This window comes from Myripristis murdjan, chromosome 12 (genome assembly GCF_902150065.1).
Source record: "Myripristis murdjan chromosome 12, fMyrMur1.1, whole genome shotgun sequence".
Taxonomy (NCBI): domain Eukaryota; kingdom Metazoa; phylum Chordata; class Actinopteri; order Holocentriformes; family Holocentridae; genus Myripristis; species Myripristis murdjan.
The window spans coordinates 28,113,136-28,133,982 of NC_043991.1; the positions used below are offsets into that span (position 1 = coordinate 28,113,136).

General features: G+C 39.5%; 1 protein-coding gene across 12 annotated transcripts in view; it reads right to left on the reverse strand.

The window, feature by feature from the left end:
- Positions 1–20,847, reverse strand: part of dab2ipb (DAB2 interacting protein b) — a 204,890-nt gene that overhangs the window by 57,427 nt on the left and 126,616 nt on the right. The window contains exon 1 of one of the 12 annotated variants that reach the window (XM_030064956.1): positions 6,463–7,007. The exons of the other annotated variants lie outside the window; for them this stretch is intronic. The gene's annotated coding sequence lies outside the window, so the exon portion shown is untranslated. Of the gene's footprint in view, positions 1–6,462; positions 7,008–20,847 lie in introns of those variants that run through there. 12 annotated transcript variants of the gene reach the window in all.

Genomic DNA, 20,847 nt, shown 5'->3' on the forward strand with positions numbered 1-20,847 from the left:
CCTATGACATCAGTATAACATCCCTTTAATATCTACCTATCTACCTTCAAGTATTATATCTAGCTTGTAGTTTTGCTGTAGTATTTGTAAAGTATGTTTCAGTAGTTATTTTTCAGATTGGTAATATTATCTAAATAAAGAATAAATAACTAAGTAGTTAAATAGAACACTTTTGACAGCCACTATACCATTGTTTTTAATAGGGGAGACAAAATTACAATGAATTGTAGACCAAAAATAAAGGCATATTTGCATGCTAAAAGGGGGCTAATCATATATAAAGTTTCATAAGACCTGATATCTTTTCAGAAATATAGTAAAAATTAAGGTAAAGTCAGTCGTGAATGAAACATACACTGTTCCTTTGTCAGTGTCGGATCTGTCTCTCCCCCTCCTTTTTCTCAGTGACATAGGCCCTGGCCTGGCAAGCAGGAAGTCACCCTGCATCCTCCCTCCCCATTTCCCTGTATAAGGAAACAATGGCTCAGCCCTCAGCAGCACACTCTGTGGGAAAATGCTGGGACCTGGAGAAAGGGACTCCAGGAAAAAAAAAAAAAGACAGGAGAAAGACACAAAAGAGGGGAAAGAAAGAGGGAGGAAAGGAGAAAATTAGGCCAGCTAGGTTTAGGGAGGAGAACCATTGCCAGATGTATCCCATGGTTCTTTTCCCATAGCTGGAGAACCTCTAAGGAGAGGCTGATGTCAGGGCTAAGACATGCTGTCAGAAGAACATCTCTGGCACAGTCGCAGGAGGACATTTGGGGAGTGTCATGGCTGGTTGGAGCTTCAGTACAAATGATGTTTGTTCTCGCGAGGACTAAGGCCCAAGAGATGCCGGCCATCTCCTCTGAAAATAAAAACATTACTTGCAAATACATGCAGTGGCTTCATGCACTGTAAAAAAAACTTCCTTCAGAGTGTAGTTGACACTGTTAACCTCCCCGCACTAGTCTGATTTAGAGCAGTTTGAGCTAAGTACTTACAAAGCTTAATAAAGAGAGAGCAAATTTCAGCTCCACCATTCTGTACATACTGTAGACAGAGTCTGTGGACATTACGTAGATATCATATTATGTAAAAAGACTTAAAGGTAACAAAGCAGGCAGCTACCATCTACCTCAACAATGGACCTCATTGTCAACTGTACTGTAGGGCAGTCTTTTTACCACGTTGTAGGTGGACTTTCACGCTAGCTCCAAACAAATGTAAAATAAGAACTTAAGGAGCTTTAACTATAAATGTAACTCATGATGCTATAAAATAGAGGGACTTACTCTTATCATAAGTAAACAGACTGCATGCCTTGCTCTTTGTCAGACTGGGTGGTTAAAGGTTAACTACAAAGTCAAGGCAAAGCCTGGAGACTAAACACTCAGGGGTATTTCCTCATTCCTCTGGGTGGGGTCATGATAATATCATACCTCACAGGCTTGTTAGGACTGTGTGGACTGTTATAAAATGCAATGTGCTCCTGGGCTAGGCTATTCTATAAATGGAAATTTGTAATCACTGTAGCAGGAGTGACATGTAGAACAAATAGCATATCTCTAAATCTTCACTATTCATGGGAAAACATGATTTTGAACAATAGCCTACTGTACTCAGCAAAACATCTGGACGCATGACTTTTCTCAAATAAATATCTTCATCCATTGTATGCTTTGTGCATTTGTATGAGCATGTGTGTGCAAAATATTTCAGTGCTTGTATGTTAGGACACACAAAAGAGTGTTTTTTTTGTATGAGAAATTCATGCCAAATCATACCAAAGGAGTGTGCGAGTGGGAAAGTATGAGGTCATGGACAGCAACTGGATGGTGTCATGAGAAACAGTGTAGGAAATAGCGTTCTCTGGGTTAAATGTCTGTCTGTAGACAGTTCCTTAAGGGCCCCGTCTCTGAAAGGTTATTCCCCTTCTAACCACTAACCTGTTTAGCAGGACACCACTCGCCTGCACAAAGGCAAAGAAAGGGAGAGAAGGAAGCACAGAAAACAGTCTCCATCAGTGGATACATTCCAGGCAAGCTCCCACAAGTCTCTATCGCAGAAAGGTGGGTGGAGGCAGGAGACAGACTGAGAGCTCAGTCAAATAGAGATGTTAAGAGAATATTGAGAGAAGGTGCAGAACAGAGCAAGAGAAAAAAAACAGAGATACACTGACTGACAAGAAAAGGAAAGAGCAAATTGAAATCACGAATAAATGAAAAAATGACAGGGCATTGCTACAAAAGAGGGCCACAAGATTGAAAAAAGGAAATCCAGTAGTTAATGCATTATGAATGTGGACAAAATATTATGAGTGTCTTTCTGATATTGATTTGCAGCCGTTTTGCATAATCCACATATCAGTCATCTCAAGTCTTTAAAATCCTTTTCGAACTCTTGTGCTTCTTGTTATCTACATCTTCTGATTTGTGTAGATTTAATGAAGGAAATCAATAACGGATAATGTCCTTTACCTGGATTCACATCAGCGGTGAATCTTATGAGAAAAATAAAACTGTCCCTAATACAGCTACCTCAAATAAACAAAAAATGAAATATAAACCTATGCCACGGACAGCTATTCCCTGTCTCTCCTTCCATCTGAGGGTGTGATGAGAAAAGAGAGAAAGACTCAGGAAAAGAGAGGATAAAGATAAATAATTCTCTATATTATGAGTTTTGCATAACCAATAGCCTTCTTCACCAGCAGATGTATTAGACAGCCTTCCCTCTATCCCTTCATTCATGCCTCTATAGCCTACCCTGCACTGCCTTCTGAAAGGCTGATTACTGGAGAGACAGGCACACAGATAAAACAGAGCTAGGGCAGTGACATCAATGCTACAGTATGTGTGTATTTGTGTGTGTGTGTGTGTGTGTGTGTGTGTGTATGTGTGTGTGTGTGTGATAGAGAGAGAGAGAGAGAGAGAGGCTTCTGAGCTCTCCTCCACATTCACTTGTCCCTATTGACTCTGCGCTTTGGCCTTCAGGGCAGGCAGAGCGAATGAGTGGTTCAATTATTGACAACGCACAATGCTGCTCCATCATCAGCATATGTTCCTCTTTCATCCTCTCCCGGGCAGGCAGGAATCTGAGGATCCAGAATAATGTTACTGAATGAAGACAATGTCCTTAACACAGCCTACTTCAGCCATCTTTCATTCACAAAGGAAATGGCAAATTGGATTTAAGCTGATATTCTATCCTGTAATTTATAAACGCTCATCACAAATTTCACTGCATTAAAACCCCAGTGAATACAAGCCTTTAGAAACATTTTTTGTTACAAAGCCTGTCATTTTCTTTGCTCTAATCTGCTGGCTATGTTTGAATTTGAGCTCTGTCCACTGCAGATCTAAATCCACCAGATTTTATTAGACCCATCATTCTTCCTAACCCACTCAAAATGGAATTGGCTTTTTATGTCTATTGTCTATGCATATGTGTGTATGTTTACTTACACATGCACAAAATATAAGGGAGGAAACTTGTGTTAACAAAAGCCATACTGTGGCTCAAGTCTAATATGTTTCTTACACTTTCAGCTGTTCAGGTTGGTGGTTAATTTTCCTATTAGGGTTTGCGTCCAATACTGCCACAGCATCTCTGCTAACGATAGGTAACAAATAAATAAATACATCAAATGGGGACAATATATATGTACTATGCCACCTCTAATGCACAACAGCGACAGCACTATTTATCCAAGCTTCCCTATTACTGCATACAGAAATACACAGATACAATATCAATGCTTGCACGGTGTATGCATGTTTTGATGAATTGTTTTTCAGTTTTTCTCCCTTCCTCTCCAGCCCCCCAGTAGTTAGGGTCTCTTAACCCCTAGCAGAGTAGCCCCACACTGGCCTTGCTACATGTGTCTGACCAAATGCTGTGCTCCACTTCATCAGCTCTCAGTAAATCAATGGACATCAGTGAGATGAGCTATGACAGAGTAATTACAGAGAGAGAGAGAAAGAGCACTCACAGCGGGGGATGCAAAGAGAGAGATGTAAAGGAGTGGCAGAAGGCATTAACTGATATATTACTTGAATCTCTATAGTATGTCCCATGCAAAACGGATAATTTGCAGAATTTCTTAAATAACATATATTTGATACCATCACACATCATTGTTAATTTCATGACATATTTACTAGTTTACGTAAAGTCAACCAAGAGAGATATTCTGGGATTTGACTAAATATTGCATAACAGGTTTAGTCATATCGGAAAGACAAGCTAATATGCTAAATATTGGAGCATAAACAGTTGCAGACTGCAGGCCTTCATTTTTTCCACCTTGTTTTCTTCCCCTCTCTGTGTTTACCATTTCTGCCTCACATTCACACTAACCCGCTCTTCCTCTTGCTCCAGCTGCATGCGTAAAGCTGTGAAAATGACTAACAGCTCTATCTCTCACTTTGCCATTCTATGGGTTGCTAGTCAATCTCTAACCTACAGGATTGCTGGAACATGCTGCATGCACACCTAATCCCACACTCAAACCATATGCATGTGTGCTTATGACTGCATATAATCACACATATGAGCTTACTGGCTCATGTGTGTGTAGACATACAATATTTATCTGCCCTGAATCCCTCTTCAATCACATCACCATCTCCACCATAAACAAATGCAGAGTGACATGCGTACAAAAACACTTGTAGCAAAATATGAAAATGAACATGGTTTTATCCTGCACGGCTAAACACCAAGCTGCTATCAAAAAGGCCACAAGCTGAGCTGTCACGCTATTACACACATCTGCATATTGCAGTAAAGAAAAGTAAGAATAAAATCACCACACAATTATATATGGATTATTCATGGCATATAGCATTCTGCCATGAAGCCAAGTCTAAATAAATATCCAGCTGAAGTCCTCTATAATGGAAAGGATTTTGCCTAACTTTTTTCCATAATGTGGAGGGGAAGTTTGCCCTTGAGTTGCATAATTATTGTCTTGATGAGTGTCTTATCTGTTTCCTTCATATGACGCACAACAAAATGACATGCCTTTTTTTGTACTCATTACTGGTGTGACATTACAAAAACAATACTTATATTATTAAATTTCATGTCATGACCTTAGCATAATATTATACATAGTATGGATTATCCAAAACATACATAATCCATAGACCAATGTTCCTCAGTGGGGCGGTGTGGCTCAGGAGATAGAACAGTCATCTGGGAATCTGAAGGTTCCTGGTTCGATCTCCAGCTCCTCCAGACATCTTGTTGTAGTGTTGCTGAGCAAACTGAACCACTAACTACTCCTAATGAGCAGCTTGGCACCTTGCATGGTAGCCTCAGCCATCAGTGTGCGAATGTGTGTGTGAATGGGTGAATGTGATCCAAACAATGGAATGCGCTTTGAGTGGTTGACAGACTAGAAATGCAGTCAGAACATTTACCATGTTCTAACTGTAAAACAGTGCATACTGCCTTTACCAGGACAAAGACTGATTACACCTTAAATTACCCCTTAAACATCAAATACTTTTGCATCATACCAAAACATCAAACTACCATCAGTTATTATAATTGGTTTGTGGAAACATCAAGTCATCATTAGACAAAACATACAATCATAGAAGAATGTCATCTATAACAAGATATATCTGGGAACAGTGGCTTAATTCATATAGACTGACTGTACATCTTAATTTCATCTCTTAGAAACCCATTTATCTTAATACGTGAATATGCAAGAGATTATAAGTTACCACTTTCTACACTGAGGGAAAGAGGACTGACCGCTATGAGTAGACCTTCCGCTCATCTGCTCTTCGTATATACAGAAGAGACGGTGTCTCTGTAATGAAATTAGCTGTTGCTCTAGCAGAGTCTCAAACTCTCTCCCATGGTCTCTATCCTTGGGCCACAAACGTTTCTTGTGGCCAAAGGATACTGCTAATTACCTCCTAATTACTGGCTAGGGCTGAGAATGCCAGTCCAAATCAGTGACTGACCTCACAGCATGGCCCAGTCATCTGATTCGTGTTAGCTGGCTGCCCTCCGTCACACAGGCCAGCTTTGTGTCCTGCTAGTCCGGCTGATGTCGCACACATAAGCTATAGTCGCCGTTCAAAAACATAACTCTGTCTATGGTGTTTCATATCTCTCACACAGATGCATCACTCTGAATGACAGCTGATGTATGATTTAAGCAATAATGTGTTCATGACTAAGTATCCTGAATGTATGCTGGATGTAGAGTATGCTCAGGAAGGCAGCCTCCATTGAACTGTCAGTGATAGAGAGGTGGAAAGAAAAGGGAGGACAGCATAGCTACAATTCACAACAGAGAAAGGCAGAGGAGCTTTAACAGTTTCAATGAAGCATCTTCTGCGCAGATTCCACATTGCTATTCAGGAACACATATTCAGGAAAAACAATCACATGCACACAAGCAAACCAGCACACAATGGATGGCGAGTGACATGTGAAAAGCAGGATAACACTCACCAGACATTGTCAGAATTCCACAGAACAATTGAAGGCAGGCAGAGAGAGACTGAGGCTGAGCAAGTACGGCGGCAAAAAAAGGGAGGAAGGGATGGATGAGTGGAGAGCAGAGGCGCTTTCAAAGCTCCATTTTCTCCCCTGCTCCCGATGCAGACTGCTGCCAGCCCCTTCTCTATTTTACTTGTGGTTCTCCTCCTCCTTCTCTCCCCAACTACCTCTCTTGTGCCTCCTGCTGCTGCTTTAAGGCAAGGGGTGGAGAATCAGCGCCACAATGCGCTCTCTCTTGATGTTCTCTCTCGCTCCTCCAACCTCCCTCCTTCTCTCTTTTCCTTTCCCACCCTCTCTCGCTCACTCTGTACTCTGCCCTACTTCCTGTGCTGCCTCTGAAACACAGTCCTCCCTCTCTTTTTGTTTTTTGCTGCTCTCCATGTGTGTATCCCAGCGCTATACTCCTGGGTGGCTCATCATCAGCTTTGTGTCCTGCTCACTCCGTGCCTGTCTTCTGCTGTGTGTCCCTCTCTCACTCATTCTAGCTCAGTCGCTTCCCCCTCTCATGCTTTTCCCTTTGCTGTCAGTGATTGACTGCACCTCTCTCCTTGTGCTGGGAGGAGTCTGCATATGATGTGTGTGTGTGTATGTGTGTGCGTGGTGGGTGGGGGTGGGGGTATGCATGTGTCAGTGTGTGTGGTGCAGCCTAGCTTGGGCCAGCCCCCATGTGCCTCCAGAGGGAGTGTGTGCTCTTTGTCCTGTCAACTCACTGCGAGGTGTGTTGCTTCCCTGTCAGCCACTGCTGCAGCTGAGACTGGGGATCACAATCGCAGTCTGCCAGTCCAGGGCATGGACTCAGTTCAGCCGGGAGACTGGGATTCGTGCTGGAGCTCTGATGGAAAATAGACTGTAAATATGAGGCTTGAGCTCAGAGCTTTGGCAAAGTGACTTGGCAAGTGGGGCCAGCCAAAGGGTTGGTAGTAGTGAGACTGGAATGTGGGTGGGAGCTTTTTGCCATGCTCAATTTGAGCTTAGATTGGAAGACTGGCAGTGGAGATAGGGGTGAAACTGAGGCTATTTCTAGAGCTTACAGACTGGCAGACTGGCACAGAGGGATAAAGACTGGCCAGGCCACAGTGATAAGGCAGAGTAGCTGGGGAGAGTTGGTTAAGAGTAGCCACAGCCTCTCATCTGCACGCCCTGCACGTCTGCACTGATGTCATCAAATATGACATCACCCTTACCCCTTATTCCCCAACTCACACACATACAAAGCATGCATGTATGTGTGAATGTGTGAGTGTGTCTCTTTCATATGTGCATGTGCATAACATGCAATGCATACACACACCAATGTATGTATAAAATACACATATTACAACACAATGTAATACAGCAGGTTACAAAGGCTGAGTCTGGGGTTTCCATACATTTAAGCCATTGTTAAGCTTGATATTACCAACTCATTTTTTCAAAATACATCTTGCTGATTCAATACATGGCATTAGCTGAAGGACCGACACCACAGTAATGTGAAATAGATTTGTACAATGCTCAAAGAGGGCACTCAAAATTCCACGAGTGTATCATTTGAAAAATATGTCCCAATTGTTGACAAAAAGGACAAGAGCACTGTCTGAGTGCGAAGAGCTCTTTGAGAGGGTTTGTAAATGCACAATCCAAAGCTAAGCGTCTGACCCAGACACAACCCATCTTACAATGACAGCACTCTCTATTCACAGTGAACACAACCTTTTTAGAGGGATACCGAGATTAGTCTGGCACCATTTAATCCCTTTTTTTAATTTTTATTTTTTTCTGTCCCTATATCTATAATACTCCTATAGTAAGCTTGTCATGCAGTGCAGTGACAGACTTCAGACTTTTTATTGTCATTCAACCATGAAACATGAGTGAACGAAACACAGTTACCCAGGTCTCGGTGTGTGTGCAGCGGAATAAAAGAATAAAAAGTAAATAAATAAATAAGATATAACAATAAACATCTGGCTATGAGTACAGTACTGCACATGTATACTAGCAGCAACAGGGTGCAAAGAGTGCAAAAAAAAAAAAAAAGCAAGAGCGAGGAATCAAACTAAAGGAATTATTGTCATGGCTACTTTATGATGATGAAGTGATGGTTATAAAAGACATAAAAAACAAAGATGTGCATTCAGAGCCAAAAATGTGCATTTAGTCTGCCAAAATGCAAAGGAAGAAGGGAAGAGGGGAAAAGAAGGTGGCAATGACTGGACTGATCCTTGATTTCATAGTCCTTCCAAAACAAGTTCTGGTTATTATCATTTTTTTCGTGATATCTGCTTTCATATATAATGAAAGTAATGGAATATTAAGTGACCGGAATGATGGAAAAGCATAGATAGAAATGAACCTTTGACCATGGAAACCTGACCACGTGCTTAAAGGACAGGAGAACAGGCGAAGACATAAACAGGAGACTAGGCACCTTGTTTCTTAAGTGTTTCGAACTAGGTCAGACTGCACCAATGGAGTTCCACTGTGCTGGTCTTATGGCACATACATAAACATCTTTCTTCATTTCACTCAGTCAAATTCAATTGAGTCAAAATTATTCATACAAACATAACATGAACAGTGAGCTTGTAAAAGCATTAACAATGCTTTTAATATCTGTGTTATTCATTAAAATGAGTGATACATAAAACAGCACCTTTCTCATGTCGAGAAGAGGGACTCCATGGACTTACTTCATGCACACTCACATCAAGCCAAGAATGTAAGCTCATCGAGAGAATGCCAAGAGTGTGCAAAGCAGTAATCAGAGCAAAGGGTGGCTATTTTGAAGAAACTAGAATATAAAACATGTTTTCAGTTATTTCACCTTTTTTTGTTAAGTACATAACTCCACGTGTTCATTCATAGTTTTGATTCCTTCAGTGAGAATCTACAATGTAAATAGTCATGAAAATAAAGAAAACGCATTGAATGAGAAGGTGTGTCCATACTTTTGTCCTGTACTGTATGTATGTATCTATATATATATGCATATATATACACACACACACTACCAGTCAAAAGTTTGGACACACCTTCTCATTCAATGTTTTTTCTTTATTTTTACTACTTTCTACATTTACTACTTTCTACTTTCTACATTCTCAATGAGCTTCATGATGTAGTCTCCTGAAATGGTTTTCACTTCACAGGTGTGCCTTATCAGGGTTCATTTGTGGAATTTCTTGCCTTTTTAAAGGGGTTGGGACCATCAGTTGTGATGTGCAGAAGTCAGGTTGGTACACAGCTGACAGCCCTATTGGACAACTGTTAAAATTCATATTATGGCAAGAACCAATTAGCTAAGTAAAGAAAAACGAGTGGCCATCATTACTTTAAGAAATGACGGTCAGTCAGTCTGGAAAATTGCAAAAACTTTAAATGTGTCCCCAAGTGGAGTCGCAAAAACCATCAAGCACTACGACGAAACTGGCTCACAATGAGGACCGACCCAGGAAAGGAAGACCAAGAGTCACCTCTGCTTCTGAGGACAAGTTCATCCGAGTCACCAGCCTCAGAAATCGCAAGTTAACAGCAGCTCAGATCAGAGACCAGATAAATGCCACACAGAGTTCTAGCAGCAGACCCATCTCTAGAACAACTGTTAAGAGGAGACTGCGCCAATCAGGCCTTCATGGTCAAATAGCTGCTAAGAAACCACTACTAAGGAAAAGCAACAAGCAGAAGAGATTTGTTTGAGCCAAGAAACACAAGGAATGGACATTAGACCAGTGGAAATCTGTGCTTTTGGTCCAAATTTGAGATCTTTGGTTCCACCCGTTGTGTCTTTGTGCGATGCAGAAAAGGTGAACGGATGGTCTCTACATGCCTGGTTCCCACTGTGAAGCATGGAGGAGGGGGTGTGATGGTGTGGGGATGCTTTGCTGGTGACACAGTTGGGGAAAAAACATTAAATGAGAAGGTGTGTCCAAACGTTTGACTGGTAGTGTATATGTGTCTCTCTATATATGTGGTTCAATGCGAGTGTGCCTGGAGTAAGCCCAAGGGGTTGCTTTTCTCTAGCTGCTCATCCATTTGAATTCAAGAGCACTTTGTGTTCGCCTGGAGTTTACTACCTACAGGGTTCCTACAGGTTTCTTCAAGTTAAATTCAAGTCTTTTTAAGACCTTTTTAAGACCATTTGTATCAAAAATTAATACCTATTTCTCGGCCTATTTCACCACTGTTAAATTCAATTTAGTTTTAGTCTTAGTCTTGTGTCAAATGACTAGTTTTAGTCATATTTAGTCAAGTTGTATTCTTTTTTTTGTTTAGTCACATTTTAGTCGGCGAAAAGTCTTGGCATTTTAGTAAGTATTTTAGTCTAGTTTTAGTCAATAGTCTTTTTGTAGTCTTTGACCTGCATCATGTTGGCGTTTTTATTTAACAATATGTTAAATTATTATTATTATTTTAAAAATGTAAATTGCTTATCAAACAGACCTAACTATTCAGCTACCAATGAATGAGCAGTAGCCTAGTATGCATGTGATAACATAGATTGAAAAATAAGCCCAAGTGATACCTCTTCTATGAATAGACAAGCTAAGCCAGTGTGCTGTTGTTAGTGAAAATAGAGCGGAGTGGCAACTCTTCACTTTGTTACACAATCTATGTCAGTGTGCTGCTGTTTTAACTTTGTTCTCACCGCGCTATGCTTCAGACAGCACACACACACAAAATGAAATGCTTGACGAGAAACGCGATATGGAGAAGTTACATACAGAACAAATTTTAAGACCTAGATATCAAAATTCAAGACTTTTTCAAGTCTTTTTAAGGTATTTTTTTCCAAATTCATAAATTCAATGCTTTTAAGACTTTTTAAGACCCCGCGGGAACCCTGTACCTAACCACTGTGAGCACCTGGTACTTTTCCTTTTCCTTAATTTTAGAGTTACCCTAAGTAGATCTCTAAATCTAAGGAGTTCATGTTGAGGCATGAACAAGAAAATACATTTGGCAGGAACATAATAAGAATAAAATAAACAGCAAATATGGGGGGTATGCTGCACGTAGAAGCAAAATAAGCTCAACATTGTGATGTAATCACTCCAAAATTCCTTTCATTGCTTTGACTGCAAGCACTGCATTGCTTTTTCATTGCTAAATTTAAACTGAAAGAAGCCACAGAAGAATGATGTTGACTCAAGACAGTAAACAGTTAACATAAGAAAAGGTTCTACATCCCCAACTGCATGAGAGAAAGGTAAAGGCTAATCAGAATATCCTGCTTATTACTTCACATATTTAATCTTTCTCTGTAATATTAAAAAAGTTATATTATTAGACAACCCATCTGTTTGTGACAGGCAGTCACATACTGTACAACTGTTGTACAACTGTTGTTTGTTTTCTGTGGCTTAGTGAAAAACATTCTTTTTACCATTGCCTAGACTGGTAAAGTTAAAAAGTTATGAACCACATTTCCTTTTCCCCCCATGTAAGATCTTAAGAAAACATGCACCTTTCTCTTTCCCTCACCTGTCAAGAAATGACCATAGGATCTTTGGTCTTTTGTTAGGCAGGACTCTACTTATCTTTTTTCTGTGGCTGGACTGTGATTATTTGGTCAGGACCTGTCCCTCTGCTTTGCGTCTCTGACAGTGAAGGGATGCTCTGCCAATCTGCATTCATCATATAACACTAGGTTTTTGCTGAAGAAAATGGAGCTGTTTCAGTTGAACTGTCGTATTTGTTGTTTTGTTAACTCAACTGAGCTGATTTCTAATAGCTTCTTTTAAATATTCTATTTATTTTTCAGTTTGTTTGAATTTTATATTCTGCATAATTCAGTCTTGTCAGAATGAATAAATTCAGCAGAGCCCAAATCACTGAAGGACAAACAGACATTCAGTTTGTTTTGTTATTTTATTTTTTTATTTATTTATTTATTTTTTCTAGTGAGTAGAAGTGTCTTTTCGCTATTAAACAGTTTTGTTGAATCTGAATTAAAATTGTGAATCATTGCTGGTCTTAGGTTGAGGTGATGTTTGATAAATTGTTAAATCCTTGAGGTGCATTTCAAGGGTTTCCTAGAGTCTGAAAAAAAATCTGTCCTATACCACTGTCACATTGTTTGAAAAAACACATATTGACAATTGTAGCTTGCCTTTCTGGGCTAATATGGTGGCACATTTTATTTCTTATAGATAGCTGGCCAAACATACAAGAAATTACATCAGATAAATGCAGATACATAGATATTTGCAGTGCAGCTGTAAAAGTTTTACTATAGAAAATGTTTCAACAATCTGAAACATTAAAAGTGAATATCATGCTTTGGTTCAAGTCTATTAGAGCCAAAGAGCAAGGACATTTTTCTACTGACATTCAATAATCATAAAGGGAAACCCATGGTAGAGGAGAAAGAGACACCTATTCATCATCTGACAGCACCTTTAATAGTCAATAATGTGGTGCAGTAACAAAAAACGTGGACTTGACCCTAACGTTTTCTCCCCTGGAAACACACTGTCACTATTGCTTTTTCTGTCTGTGTATAATCCACAGCTGAATGCAACAATTTCATGAATATTTTTGGGGGTTGTCAAAAGAATGGGTAAATGTTGGACATTGCTTAATGAAAGTAAGCATGTCAAGGGACAGTGGTTATTACAAATAAATAAACACTTCATAGGTCTGGCATTAATCTGAACATGATAAATTGACATTATCTCAGGGTAAAAGTATCTAAGGATGACGATTTCCTTTGATCAGTGTTTAGTTTCATGAGGTCTGAGCTTCTTCGGTGTTTAGTTCAGTCTACTGCAAGGACCCAGATCCCACAGCATTGTGTGAGGCAGATAAAAAATGTTGTCAAATGTTTTATTTTGTACAGTAAGCTATAGGTTTGTAAAAACAATATGCAAGTCCTCTAAGGATTTTATGTTTCGATAATGCTATATTAGCACAAACAGAAGCCAGTGAGACGTTTGCAACACTAGGACTGTTTTTATTTTTTGCTGGCGTGATTTTTACCATTCTGGTGTGAACAGCCCAGCAGACAGCAACAGGCTTCTGTGTTTGAGAGAATTTCTTCTACTTAACAGGGTAGTAATGTGCATGATTTCACAAAAAAAAAAAAAAAAAAAAAAAAAAAAATTCATTATGAGGAGGGTACAGCTGTATGCTTAGTGTTTGAGTCTGTGATACTCTTGGTTGTTCAGTGTATCCTCATCAGGTTTGCAACCAGTGAACAAAACATGTTGCTTGTCATGTTGTTTTTTACTTGCAAAAAATGTTTCAATAAATTTTTCAAGCAGGTGCCGAGCTTTGTTGGTGCACAGTGAGACATCTGACGTATGTAACAAATTTACTGTCTTATCAGTCAGGGTTAGGCCAGGGCATACCGACTGTTACTTTGTCATGCATACATTGCAGAGAGCTGGTGATGAGCTGCTTCCTTGAACGATTCCTTTCCCTGGAGAGTTATTGACAAGCTTTCCTCCTCACTCTGCAAACTGCTGACGTTTATTGATTTTATTATGCTATAACCTTTGGTCCCCACTACAACATTTGACATTTGTCATATACTGTATTCTCCAATCTAAGAAAGTTATCAAAAGCCACTTTAAAAATCAGTGAGACATAAAATAATTCAAGCACTGTTTATTTAGTCTGAAAACAATTGTGTCTAGCATGACTATGATCAGCAGTGTCGTGATTAGGAACTATTTCAGACATTCTGACAGTGTTCAGACAGTTTTGTGGTTATGCATGTGATCTTGCAGTTTTTAGAGTCATATCTGTGTAAATTAGGGAAGTGCTACATACAGACTTTACACTTGATATCAGCAACTCAACCAGCTCATCACAGCTGACACAGGAGTAGCCTTGACTTGATGCTAATGAGTTTTTAATTGTTCTAATTTTTTTTTATTTATTTGATGTGTAGAAGAGTTGATTGTTGTTCATAACTAATTTGTATTAAACTTTGTTGTTTCCTTTTATATCTATTCGGAGAAATTTCCTCAGTCTTCACAGTAATGCTAGTTCAGCCAGACTGTTGTCAATTTTGTTGTTGCTTCAAATGTTCCCAAAGTTCACAAAGCTTATTTTGTGAACAGTTTGTTTTAGTTTTGGACTGCAGTGTTTTCTTTTCTTGTAATTCACATTTTAAAAACTAATTTTTAAAACATCTGAGTTTTATTCTTGTGTTTGAGAATGTTTTAAATTCTTCAGTGTCTTCTCTGACATCTGTGCACTACTCACCAATCAATACTCATCTACTCTCTGACTACAGGAGACTTAATCATAAGCCTAACCATAATAATAATAATAATAGTAATGATACATTTTATTTATAAGTGCCTTTCTTGACACTCAAGGACACTTTACAAAGATAAAACAAGTACAATAAAACAACAGATAAAACAGATAAAAGCTACACATGGTAAAAAGAAAAAAAAAAATGGAAAATGGAGCAAAGCAGTTACAGAGAGTAGGCTATCTTGAACAGGTGAGTTTTGAGTCATTAAGCCTATACAGACCTTAGCAACAGGAATGCACTAGCCCTCTCCAGTTTTGTTTACAACATGGCCTGGGTTGATTGAGTGGTGGTGCTTGTCAAAAAATATAGATGCTACATTGTAAGATTCATTCTTGTATATAAGACTCACTTCCTCATGTGTGATTTACCAGATGGGCATACAGGAAACATGCCTTGGAGCCACAAAACCTCTGAAGTAATGTACAGATATGTTTGTAATATCTGACTCATTTGATCTAGAATAAGCGCTCATGCAGGCAAACTTTTGCCATAGTAGGGAACAGTGACCTCTTCAGAACCTGCACTAATGTTAACTGCACAGACTCTAGTCTCAACAAAATTTTGCAATTCAAACTGCACAGTACATTAAACAGGGAACAGGGTATTTAGTTATATGCAATGTCTGATGTGAAAATAATGTGATAAATATCTGAATGCCACATGTTGGCACACAGAATGTCTTTGCTGATAGGCTTCCCTTTGATTGTTATTAATGTTCTGTAAATGCAAATATTGTCACTATATATATATATATATATATATATATATATATATATATAGACACACACACACACACACATCAGTTATACACTGAACAGTGTTTAGTATTGTTTGCCTAATCTTATTGATGGGGTGGGCCCTTCACTGAGTGGGTGCTTGTTGGGGCAAATATACAATGTACAAGGTCAAATGGAGATTGCTGGCAGTGCAGGGTTGTTGTTGGTGGTTGCACAGAGGCCCCTAGTGGGATATTCCATGCATGCACACCCTGTTCAGGCATTCAAATACCTGATCAATACAACACCACAGCGATCTCTAACGTCTTCATGAATATTTACCAGAAAGTAGAATATGGTGATTGCAGGGAAGCGTAGGTTGCACAAATAAATTCTTTCTCACACAGGAAAATAACTGATGAAGTCATAATCTCTTGGTTAGCTAGCCACATGTATTTTACAGGAAGTATTTATAGTTAAGGCATGGTAACATGATTTTTGTGGCATGACGGCAACCCTCCAAGTGTTCCAGAGAGACCTCAAACTTTCTGCCCCACTCATGGTGGTTTTTGATGAAGGTTCAAAACTTCTGCCCATCTGCTATATTGTAAACAGCAACACAAGAAATCTCAAATCTGTCTCCATGGTGACCTTACCTCTATAACTGGCAGTTCTATATGCCGAATAGGCAGATTGACTGCATCTGTGTTGGCTGTGAGTCCTTGAGTCTTACATTCAAACTAATATTTATATATATTATTCTGCCAAAGTATTACTTGATTGAAGTATAACACTACCCTTTTAGGGTATTAGTAAGGTAGGATACTAGTGTGACATCTACAACTCTTTAAATTAGTGAGTGTTTAGTAGCTACGCTCATTTGGCACATATGTAGTGTCAGATTGTAATTCTAGTAAGCTGTAGCTATGTGGAATAAAAAGTGAAATATGTATCATTTTTTCCAAAAACAATAACCTACTACAAATTAAAAGATGCTGATGCAGTTTTAATAGTTTGTCTCATAGATACAATATATGCATATGAAGTTAGCCACAATGCATTCTGAAAATCTCCTTATTTCTGGACTCTCAAAGGGCTGGAGTTATCAAAGTTGGCAAATATTTGAGTGTCAGAGTGTATTTGTATTCTCTCTATATATTTTTCATCTGACATATACACATAAGTGCCTTACATACTCCTATCTAGAAATTCTCACATAATACTCACATATTATGAAAGAATCTCCACATGGATTTACAGGTACACAAATGACACATATGCAGTTGTCATGGCTGAAAAGAGGGTGGGGAAGGGGGCATGGCTACAGTAAGACACCACCATTTGACACAATAGCCAATTCATTAAGCAACATTATTCCTCTCCAATGCTCATGGCTGCCTATTACACTAAAAAGCCAGGGGGCTAAAGGATGTGTCAAACTCGCTTCCACTAACGATGCAATGGCAAATCCAGCAAACCAATTGTTGAGGGAATGATGTAGATATCAGTCAACAGAAATGTGCTTCATCGGCCTTCCAGGGTCAGGGGTCGAGCTTAGTGTCTGACCCAGACACAACCCACCTTAGAATGACAGCACTCTCTATTCAGTAAACACAACTTTTTTAGAGGGACACTGAGATTAGTCTGGCACCATTTCATTCCTCTTCCCTTACTAACTGTATTTTTGTGTCCCTATAGCTACAATACTCCCTATTATACAAAAGGTCTCTGTTCAAGCAATCTGATTGGTGGAGAGCCATGTGTTATTTACTGTAACATCATGAAAGCCCATCACCTTATTGGTATTATTCAGCTACAAGAGCTGTCAAACCAACAGCTGATTATCTATCACCTACAGGTTATCCTGCTTCTGTTAAGCTGGCTGGAAACTGAGAACAGATAAATGGGACAACATTCTCTGTGTTGCCCCTGTGTTGTAATAGTGGATATGTTTCCAAATATAACTTTTGGTTTGGATTATGAGTCTGAAGAAAACAAAAACAAAGCAAATGTTACTCTTCTTAATATTGCTGATTAAATTCCTCCTCATATAGCGGTCACAAAAGATGAGTTGAACAAACTGGAGAAGAAATGAATTGCTACCAGACAGGTGGTATGGGCCCTTGACTTCTTTGGCTAGAAAGTAACATTGTAACAGATATAATGTAGCATGTAGGCTGTAAACAGTCTATCCCTTGCTGAATAACTTTTTTTTTTTTTGCTTTGCGTTAAAAACAGTAATCATGGGTTTATTTCAGCATTTTATTTGAGACAAAAATGTTGTTGCTACAAAATCACACCAGTTGTATACAAGCTGTGTGTTTACTGTTGTTTTACTCGTCATCACAGCCATGATGTTATTTACTGTAACACATGGCCTCTTGTGTTCGATTGTTTAATAGTAAGAATGTCATGCAGTGCATGGTGCAAAAATAAGCAGGATGGAGCTTGTGGAGGAAAAAGGGAAAAAGAGGAGGCAATGACTGAACTGATCATTGATTTCATAGTGCTTCCAAACAAGTTCTGGACACTTATAATCACTATCTTTTTAGTGATATCTGCTTTCATATATAAATGACCGCAATGGTGTTTTAAGAGATCATAATGATGGCAAAGCATAAATAGAAATTTGACTCTGGAAACCTGACCATGTGCTATAAAGAGGAGCTAGAAGCAGTGCAATAGAAGAACAGGCGGAGACAGCCTGTTCTTCTTTAAGGGCTTCTAACTTGGTCAGACTGCACCAGTGAAGTTCCAAATGTGTTGAGGTACAGGAGGACCCAAATGGAACAGGTTGCATTGTAGAATTCAAATACTTTAATAACTTAAACTAGTAAATAAACACAAGGAACAAAAGGAATACCTGGATTACTAGGAGCACTAGGAAAACACACATAGAAACGACAATGACCAGACAAACAACTGATCTGAAGACAGGACTTAAATACACAAGGAACTAATAAAGTAACAAGAAACACATGGGGAATGGGCTGGGACACAAGACTGGAGAACACAGAGGAGAGGCTGAGGGAAACACTGGGAGGGACCAGAACAATCAGAGCTGATACACAACTCAGGACAGGTGTGGGAAGTGGGAGGGGCATAGAAGGCTGAGTAACAAGACACAGGTGAAAACACTAATGAGTGACACAGCAGGGCAAAGGGAACTACACCCAACACAAGGAAAAACAACATGAACAGAACTCAAAGAATAAAATCCACAAACACAGAGTCAGGGGGGAAAAACATGAGACCAGGAATACACAAGTTCAACAAAAGTGCAAAAACACAAGTCCAAAATACAGAACCATGACAGTCTTGTGGAACATATACAAACACCTTTCTCATCTCTCCATTTTACTCAGTCAAATTCAATTGAGTCCAAGTTACTGATATGAACATAACATGAACAGTATACCCTGAGCCTGTAAAAGCATTAACAATGCTTTTAATATCTGTGTTTTTTATCAAAATGAATATGTGCATGTATTTGTGTGTGGATGGCTCTGTTCTTTACAAAACATTTTACAGACACCACTGCTAAAGCCAAGATGCATGCTCATGACCCAAAAGGCCCATGCTGCAGTCACAATCCAATCCTGCAAGCATGGACTTCACAACTTGCCAGCTACCTAAAACTGTCCATTGAGCACCTAGCCTGATTCACCCTAATGAATCACATGTTCAGTTTTTAAGTTTCAAATGATTCTGCAGGTCTGATGTTGCTCAATTCAAATGTGGTTTCTCGGTTGAAACACCAAACACACCAATCAGCACCGTTGTGCTGATTGGTGTGTTTGTTGATGACATAATCAAGCTAAGACTGAGCATATTTGCATATTAGCTAATACAAGAAAATGGTGATGATAAAATACCCCCTTGATTAACAAATTTATTTTACATAGACAGTGTGACTTCTCAATATCGCCTGGCATCATAGTTTCACGCAACTCCACTCTTCCAACCCGGACAAAATCAATATGTTGGCATGGCAACAGATCAGTGTTGATTTAAAATGACATTAGATCGAGGTGGATACATCAGTCTCCCACTATTGGTAAAAGAAAGCCAAATCCCCCTTACACACAAAAATCAGCTAGACTGAAGGCAATGTCAGACTGAAGATGGAAACAGAGTGTAACAAGGTGACACTTTAGTCTTGATATCAGGCAACTGAGCACCTGCAATTCATAAGGAATGCTGCAGCCGCCTTGTATTCAAGTTTCATTACTTCTTGCACTTTATTTCAAACACATTGGCCCGTGGCTGCTCATTTTGAATTCAAAACCCTGGTAGTGTTGTACAAGACAGCGAAAGGCCTCCATGCCTCCAGGCCATGGTCCTAGCTTACACTGCATCCAGTGCTCTGTGTGCTGCTACCGCCGGTCACTTGGCTTTCCATTCTACCATCTGGTCATCACTCCACCTGGATTCTCCCACTCCTGTCACAACAGTCACCTCCACTTAGGCTGAAAATCTTTTGTCATAAGCTGACACCCTGTCACCCTCTTACCACTGAATCATATCACCTCTAACACATCTTCCTCCTTTACCTGCACCTCTCACCTCTAGAGCGATATTATGCATTGGACCTTTGCACTCCTTGCTATTGGTTGATTTTAGTGAGGATGATGATTATGAATGTGGAAAATGAAGCTTGTTGTACTATTCCATTCATTGGCCTTTGGCTCTGGATGCGACTGTCTGCTAAATGTTTAATACGTCAAATGTAAATGTAAACCTTGGTCAAACATTGAAGGCCCTGACATTTGTGAAATATGCACTTTCGTCAGTAGTAAAAGACTTGGCTAACTCCCCACACAAAGACGAGAAAGAGAGAGAGAGAGAGAATGAGTGTGAAGGGGAGATGAGATGAGATGGACACTGACAATGAAAGAAAATGAGAGAACGACAGTTGAGCAGTAAGAGGCCAGTGAAGTGGGAAGTGGTGAGAAAGAATCTAGTGTCATCACCATGGTAATTAAGTGAGCCTGAGAACGTCAATAAAGTTGTGGTTACACTAGTCTTTTCAATGTGACTTTTGTGATCGGATGTGCCAGATCGGATTCAGCTGTGTCCACATGTGACACATCAATACAATCTGCCTGATTGGATAATGATCAGATTTTAATATTCTGTGCAGATATATTCCCCCACTAGGAGCATCCAAAATGGTGCTTGGTGCCAGAGAGATCCTGTTCCTTTTCTTTATGTTTTGTTTATTTTGTAATGGTGGCAAGGCTCACACAAGATGCGCTTTGTTGGGGAGAAAGCAGACAAGTAATTACCTCAGCAACTGTTTTCCTTCGTGCTGGAACAACTCCCATTGACAGGGAAATCTGGGTTTGAGTAAGAAGCCAGCATTGGTGG